Source organism: Aethalodelphis obliquidens, unplaced genomic scaffold (assembly GCF_003676395.1).
Source record: "Aethalodelphis obliquidens isolate GAN/ISIS:26980383/991018 unplaced genomic scaffold, ASM367639v1 scaffold90, whole genome shotgun sequence".
NCBI classification, from domain to species: Eukaryota; Metazoa; Chordata; class Mammalia; order Artiodactyla; family Delphinidae; genus Aethalodelphis; species Aethalodelphis obliquidens.
In genome coordinates, this window is record NW_020838034.1 from 2,424,752 (window position 1) to 2,433,367 (window position 8,616).

The following is an 8,616-nucleotide window of genomic DNA, read 5'->3' on the forward strand; positions in this document are numbered from 1 at the left end:
GCAATAATCCTTCCCACAGCTCCACCCTTCCAGTCTAGCCCCTCCACCCTCACTAACTCTTGCCTGTTACCACCAATCACCAGGCAGGGTCCATTCTTGCTGCCCCCCACCCCACCCCACCCCCAGTGTCGCCCTCACCCTCTTTAATGCCCTGTGGTCTGTCTGGCTTTTCCCCCACCTCTCTGCTCAGATGACTCTCCACGATTTCCCAGAAGCCCCCCCACTGGCCTTGACCTCTGTGCAGTCTTTACACCTTGGCCACACTATTCTTCTTACAACTCTCTTCTACTATGGCTTTTTCTTCAAAAAAAAAAAATTTTTTTTTAAATTTTCAATTGTGGTAAAAAGCACAAGGTGATATAACATTTGTCTCCTTAACCGTACAGTTTAAGCATACAGTTCAGTATGTTAACGATATTCACATCGCTGTATAACAGATCTCTAGAACTTTTTCATCTTGCGAACCTGAAAGTTGATGTCCATCAAACACCATTCCTCCTCCTCCCAACCCCTGGCAACCTTCTGTCTATTAGTCTGACTACTTTAGGTGCCTCATATAATCATATAGTATTTGGCCTTTTGTGACTGGCTCATTTCACTCACCATACTGTCCTCAAGGTTCATCCATGTTGCTGTATATGACAGGATTTTCTTCCTTTTTTGAGGCTGATTAATATTCCATTGTATCTATAGACTACAATTTCTTTATCCATTTGTCTGCTGATGGACATATGGGTGGTTTTCACTTCTTCACCATTGTGAATAATGCTGCAATGAACATGGGCGTGCAAATATCTCAAGATCCTGTCTGCTAGGTCTCCTTTACTGGCGTTATTTGGCTTCTCTTGGTATTTCTCCCCTTCTGGTTCCTTTTCGTCCTCCCATTACCCAATGCACTTTTACCCTGAGGCCTGGCTTTCACTGTTCCAAGCACCCTTTCCAGACCTTCTCTCTTGTGGCTCCCCATGACCTCTAGGCCAACGGCTGTGGGGTAGTGGAAAGGGAATGAGGCCAGGGTTGAGCTCCTGGGGCCTTCGTCTGCTGTTAATAGACTTGGACAGCTCTTCCTGTCTGCACCTCAATTTCTTCACCTCTCAGGGGGAAAGGATGCACAGGAAACTTCCTGCTTTAAGCATTATGGATCCCTCACTGTCAAATACATAGCTCCAGAGCTGAACTTTCTCCTGTCCTCCAGCCAGTTCAAGGACAAGCCTGCTGGACATCTTTATCCAGGTGACCCAAAGGCTCCCAGAACACCTTTTCTCTGTTTCCCTTCTCAGCCTCCCACCAGCATCACTCTGGAATGTACTCTTTCCTCATCTCCCTCTAAGGTATAATTTAGAGGTTATTTCCTCCATGCCATCTTCCCAGCCTGCCCCAGTCCTGGCTGATTAGTCTTCTCTAAGATTTCCCCAGCACTCACTGTCTACACCATTCATGAGGTACTTAGACCCAACCATAAGAATGTAAAACACAGCTTTTCACGAAGATGGTGCTGAAGGCGAAGAAGGAAGCCCCTGCCCCTCCCAAAGCCGAAGCCAAAGCAAAGTCTTTAAAGGCCAAGAAAGCAGTGTTGAAAGGCGTCCACAGCCACAAAAAAAGAATGTCTGACGTAATCTACCTTCCAACGGCCCAAAACACTGAGGCTCCGGAGGCATTCCAAATACCCTCGGAAGAGCGCATTTCAGAGAAACAAGCTTGACCATTACGCCATCGTCAAGCACCTAGTCAGCCATGAAGAAGAGTGAAGACAACAACACATTGGTGTTCAATACGGATGCCAAAGCCAACAAATACCAGATTAAACAGGCTGTGAAGAAGCTCTATGACATTGACGTGACCAAGGTCAACACCCTGATCAGGCCTGATGGCGAGAAAGAGGCATATGCTCGACTGGCTCCTGACTATGATGCTTTGGATGTTGCCAACAAAATTGGGATCATCTAAGCTGAGTCCAGCTGGCTAATTCTAAATATAAAAGTTGTCAGTATATATAAAAGAAAGAATATAAAACACAGAAGGGGATGACACATGCAGCTACCCCTGCTGGACTCTCAACACCCCGGGGGCAGGAGGTATCTCAACCCCATCTCCACAGCCTAAAGCGTGAGGTACTATGCTCTAGTGAGAGGAGGCACCTGGGAAATGCTTACTGTTTATGAGAGCAAAACCTTTTCAGTCTCATCCTACCTGACTTCTCTGCAGCCTTTGACCCTGGTGACAATTCCTTCTTGTAACACTTATGCTTTGGTCTCTGGCTGCAGTGCTCTTGCTTACCTTCCTAGCTCTCTAACCACTGCTCCTCAGGTCTTTTAAGCACTTCTCTTTTCTTATTTCCCTTGAAAATTCCCCTTGGACAATATCTTCTGTGCCTATTGCTTCCACTCTCACCTCTCAACCAAGGATGCCCATTTATTCATTCAGCAAACATGCACAAAGTACTTGCTATGGTTCAGAATCTGGCCTAGGGACTTCCCCGGCAGTCCAGTGCTTCCACTGCACGGGGCTCAGGTTTGATCCCTGGTCAGAGAACTAAGATCCTGCTTGCCAGCGCAGCATGCCCACCCCCGCCCCGACCAAAAATAAAAAAGAATCTGGCCTAGACAGCTGGGGAGAAACCTGAATCAGACCTGCTTCCTACCCTCACAATCTGGCAGTAGGGACAGACTAGCAACAGTCAGAGCCCAGGGTGGGGTGGGGAAGAGCTATCGTGGGGGACAGAGTACTGCAAGCTCAGGCTTCCTGTCTCCCCCTCTAGCGACTGGTTACAGCCACCTGGATACACCACAAACATCTCTGATGCAACGTGTCCCCATCTGAATTTATCAACCCTTTCAAACCTACTTGCCCTCCCTTGTTCCCCATGCTAGTTAACCTCACTGCGATGGAGAAGCTTGGGACCTCTTCTCTCTCACCCCTCCACATTTAGTGGGCCACCAGTCTCATCTCCTCTTCCTCCTCTCTCTCCCTGGAATTCCTCAGCACCTCTCCATTCCCACAGGCCCAGATCACTGACCATGACGACCAGAGCTGACCCCTGACCAGCCTCTACCACCTTCTCCTGCTCCCATCCTGCATTCCACTCTCTGATAAAGGGTAGTTTACTTAAAAAAAAAAAAAAAAGGGTTTCCCTAGTGGCGCAGTGGTTGAGTCCACCTGCCGATGCAGGGGACACGGGTTCGTGCCCCGGTCTGGGAGGATCCCACATTCCGCGGAGCGGCTGGGCCCATGAGCCATGGCCACTGGGCCTGCGCGTCCGGAGCCTGTGCTCCTCGGCGGGAGAGGCCATAGCGGTGAGAGGCCCGCGTACAGCCAAAAAAAAAAAAGAAAGAAAGAAAACCTGCCTAAAACTCTAAATGGCTTTTCATTAAATCTAGAATTAAAAAAATGAAAACCCCTTGGTATGGCATGGCTTGCCTCCAGCTCCTCCATCCACATCTAGGCACTACTTGTAAATCCTGAGGCCCTCTATACAGCTTTCTGGAAAGCTTTATTGAGTGCCTAGCACTATTCCAGGCCTTGGTGACACAGAGATGAATAGACATGCTGCGTAGAGGAACCAACAGTGAGGTTCTTTGGGCATGCTGTGTCTCCCTTCTAGAACAGCATCTTATCTGTGTGTTCTTCTCTACCCTCCCATGCAGAGTTAGTGACCTACGCACACTTCATTATAACCGTTTTCATACAGTGCTGCTTTTTCGTTGTGTTTCTGTGAGCCTGACATATGGTAAACACTCTCTCAGTGCTGAAATCCATTCATGTATTCAACAAATATTTACTGAACACCTACTATGTGACAGGCACTGTTGGGTGCTGAGGGCAGATCAGTGAACAAAACAGACACTATTCTTGCCATCACGGAGCCTACATTCTAGTGTAGGAGAGAGATAAATAAGTAAAATAAATAGGGTACTTTATAAACAACTTTTTTTTTGTTTTTTTTGCTGTGCGGCTTGCAGGATCTTCCCCAACTGGGCCACAGCTGTGAAAGCCCAGAATCCTAACCACTAGGCCACCAGGGAACTTCTGATAGGGTACTTTATTTTATTTTTTTTTAATATTTATTTATTTGGCTGCATCGGATCTTAGTTGCAGCATGTGGGATCTTTGTGGTGGCATGTGGGCTCTTCATTGCAGCACACAGTCTCTCCAGTTGTGGCACAGCTGGCTCAGTAGTTGCAGCATGTGGGCTTAGTTGCCCCACGGCATGTGGGATCTTAGTTTTCCGACCAGGGATCGAACCCACGTCCCCTGCATTGGAAGGTGGATTCTTAACCATTGGACCACCAGGGAAGTCCCCCGATAGAGTACTTTAAATGGAGATGTGCTATGGAGAAAAAAATTTGAGTTGGAGAAAGAAGGTTGAGAGTGGAAGGAGTGTCTACAAGTTTAAATAGGGGATTCAGAGTAGGTCTCATTGATAAGATGATGTTTGAACAATGAAACAATGAAGTAAGTGAAAGTAGGAGCTATGTGGATGCCTGCAGAAAGAGCTTCTAGGCAGGAGCAACAGCCAATGCAAAGGCCTTGAGGCAGGAATGAGATGAAATGAGAAAGATGCTGTGTGTGCATGGGGGAAGATTGTAGGGCCCTGTAGGCCACTGTAGAGACTTTGGCTTTTACTGTGACTAAATGGGGGAACCACTGGAGGATTTTGAACAGAGGAGGGACATGATCTGACTTAAAGCTTAAAAGTATCACTCTGGCTGCTTTATTGTGATTGGTACATAGCAGAAGCAAGGGTGGAAGCAAAGAAACCAGTGAGGAAGCTACTGGAATAATCCAGGTGACAGATGATGGGGGCTCTGATTAGGGTGTTAGTATGTTGGTGATGGGAAGTGGTCAAGCTCTGAACATTTAAAAAAATTTTTTTAATTGAAGTATAGTTGATTTACAATGTGTTAATTTCTACTGTACAGCAAAGTGATTCAGTTACACATATACATACATTCTTTTTCATAGTCTTTTCCATTATGGTTTATCACAAGATGTTGAATATAGTTCCCTGTGCTATACAGTAGGACCTTGTTGTTTATCCATTCTATATACAATAGTTTGCATCTACTAATCCCAAACTCCCACTCCATCCTCTCCCCACCCCACCCCCAGCAACCACAAGGCTGTTCTCTATGTCTGTGAGTCTGTTTCTTTTTTGTAGATACATTCATTTGTGACATATTTTAGATTCCACATATAAGTAATATCATGTGGTATTTGTCTTTCTCTGTCTGCCTTGGTTCACTTAGTATGATAATCTCTAGCTGCATCTATGTTGCTGCAAATGGCATTATTTTGTTCGTTTTTTATGGCTGAGTAATATTCCATTGTATATATGTACCACTTCTTCTTTATCCATTCATCTGTCTATGGACATTTAGGTTGGCTAATTATAAATAGTGCAATGAACATTGGGGTGAATGTATCTTTTCGAATTATAGTTTCCTCCAGATATATGCCCAGAAATAGGATTACAGGATCATATGTCAACTTTATTTTTAGTTTTTTGAGGAACGTCCATACTGTTTCCTATAGTGGCTGCACCAATTTACATTCCCACCAGCAGTGTAGCAGGGCTCCCTTTTCTCCACACCCTCTCCAGCATTTGTTATTTGTGGACTTTTTAATGATAGCCATTCTGAATGGTGTGAGGTGGTACCTCACTGTAGTTTTGATTTGCATTTCTCTAGTAATTAGTGATGTTGAGCATCTTTTCATATGCCTATTGGCCATCTGTATGTCTTTTTTTGTAGAAATGTCTATTTAGGTCTTCTGCCCATTTTTTGACTGGATATTTTTTTAAATTAATTAATTAATTTTGGCTGCATTGGGTCTTCGTTGCCGCACGTAGGCTTTCTCTAGTTGTGGCAAGCGGGGGCTACTCTTCGCTGCAGTGCGCGGGCTTCTCATTGTGGTGGCTTCTCTTGTTGCAGAGCACGGGCTCTAGGTGCGCAGACTTCAGTAGTTGTGGCTCGCGGGCTGTAGAGCACAGGCTCAGTAGCTGTGGTGCATGGGCTTAGTTACTCCATGGCATGTGGGATGTTCCCAGACTGGATAGAACCCATGTCCCCTGCATTGGCAGGCGGATTCTTAACCACTGCGCCACCAGGGAAGTCCAGGTTGTTTGTTTTTTTGTTATTGAGTTGTGTGAGCTGTTTGTATATTTTAGAAGGTAAGTCCTTGTCGGTTGCATCGTTTTCAAATATTTTCTCCCAGTCTGTAAGTTTGGACATATTTTTAAGATAAAGCCAATGGTATTTGATGATGGATTGCATGTGATATACGAGAAAAAGAGAACCTTTAAGGATGGCTCCAGGAACTATACTCAATATCTTGTAACAACCTATAATGGAAAAGAATCTGAAAAAGAATATATGTATATATAGTTATCTGAATCACTTTGCTGTACACCTGAAACTAACACAACATTGTAAATTAACGATACTTCAACTTAAAAAATTGGTTAAAATTTTTTTTAAATAAATAAAATAAATAAAAAAGAAAAGGATGGCTCCAAGATTTTCAGTCTGGGCAGCCAAAAGGATGGCGTTGCCAATGAATTGAGATGAATAAGAGAGCAGGTAGGTCAGATTTCAGGGACAAACAAGAGTTCCATTTCTGACATGCTAAGTATCAGTCAGGATTCTTCAGAGAAGAGAAACAGAACCATTAGGATATATATATATATAAAAAATATATATTATTTATATATATAATGTATATTTTTCATGGCTGAGTAATATTCCATTGTATGTATGTACCACATCTTCTTTATCCATTCTTCTGTTGATGGATATTTAGGTTGCTTCCATGTCTTGGCTATTGTAAATAGTGCTGTTATGAATATTGGCGTTGATGCTGCCGTCTTTATTTATTTATTTATTTTTGTCTTCATTGGGTCTTCTTTGCTGCACGCAGGCTTTCTCTAGTTGTGGCGAGTGGGGGCTACTCTTGGTTACACCGCACAGGCTTCTCATTGCGGTGGCTTCTCTCGCTGTGGAGCACGGGTTCTAGGCGTGCGGGCTTCAGTAGTTGTGGCACGTGGGCTCAGTAGTTGTGGCTCGGAGGCTCTAGAGCGTAGACTCAGTAGTTGTGGCGCACGGGCTTAGTTGCTCCGCGGCATGTGAGATTTTCTCAGGCTAGGGCTCAAACCCGTGTCCCCTGCATTGGCAGGCGGATTCTTAACCACTGCGCCACCAGGGAAGCCCTTTTTATTATTTTTTACCATTTAAAAATTGAAGTATAGTTACTTTACAATGTTGTGTTAGTTTCAGGCGTACAGCAAAGTGATTCATATATATATATATATTCTTTTTCAGATTCTTTTCCATTGTAGGTTATTATAGGATAATTGAATATAGTTCCCTGTGCTATTCAGTAGGTCCTTGTTGTTTATCTATTTTCTACATAGCAGTGTTAATCCCAAACTCCTAATTTATCTCTCCCCCCACCCTGGCCATGCTGAAGTCTTTTTTTTTTAATTAATTAATTTATTTATTTACTGGCTGTGTTGTGTCTTCGTTGCTGCAAGACGGCTTTCTCTAGTTGTGGTGAGCAGGGGCTACTCTTCGTTGCGGTGCGCAGGCTTCTCATTGTCGTGGCTTCTCTTGTTGCAGAGCAGGGGCTCTAGGCACGCAGGCTTCAGTAGTTGTGGCATGTGGGCTCAGTAGTTGAGGCTTATGGGCTCTAGAGTGCAGACTCAGTAGTTGTGGCGCACGGGCTTAGTTGCTCTGCAGCATGTGGGATGTTCCCAGACCAGGGTTCGAACACGTGTCTCCTGCATTGGCAGGCGGATTCTTAACCACTGCGCCACCAGGGAAGCCCCATGCTGAGGTCTTGATGCAGAATTTCTTCCCAGAGAAACCTTAGTGTTGCTCCAAAGGCCTTTCAACTAACTGGATGAGGCCCACCCACATTATCAAGGTAATCTTTACCTAAAGTCAGCTGATTGTGGATGTTAACCACACCTACAAAATACCTTCACAGCAACACCTATTAGTGAATAACTAGTTACTTACTATAGCCCTAGCTAGATTGACATAAAACTAACTTTCACACTAAGCTTGAAATGTCCATTAGATATTTTGAGGCAATTGTCAGTACAAATCTGTTGTTCAGGAGGGACCTTTCCTAGAGGTATCAAATTCTTTAATTGTAGTAAAATCACATAACATAAAATTTACTATTAGTGATATTTAGCCATTCACAGTGCTGTACAATCATCACCACTATCTAGGTCCAGAACACTTTCATCACTCCAAACGGACACTCTGTACTAATTAAGCAGTCACTCCCCACTCTTCCTCCCCCCAGTCCTTGGCAACCACTAATCCACTTACCTGCTTTTTGTCTGTATAGATTTGTCTGTTCTGCATATTTCATCTAAATGGAATTACACAATATGTGACTGTTGTGTTTGGCTTATTTCACTTAGCATAATGGTTTCAAAATTTATCCACATCATAGTATGTATCCATATTTCATTCCTTTTTTTGTTTTTTTTAATTCACTGTGTAATATCCCATTGTATGGGTATACCACCATTTGTTTCTATGTTTTGGCTATAGTGAAGAGGACTGCTGCTGTGAACATTTGTGTACAAGTTTTCGTTTGAACACT

The 8,616-nt window shown here is 44.0% G+C and overlaps 1 pseudogene; it reads left to right on the forward strand.

Moving 5' to 3' along the window:
* The first annotated feature begins 690 nt into the window (after positions 1–690).
* LOC113614105 (60S ribosomal protein L23a pseudogene) lies at positions 691–1,990 on the forward strand (annotated as a pseudogene).
* The last annotated feature ends 6,626 nt before the right edge of the window (positions 1,991–8,616 follow it).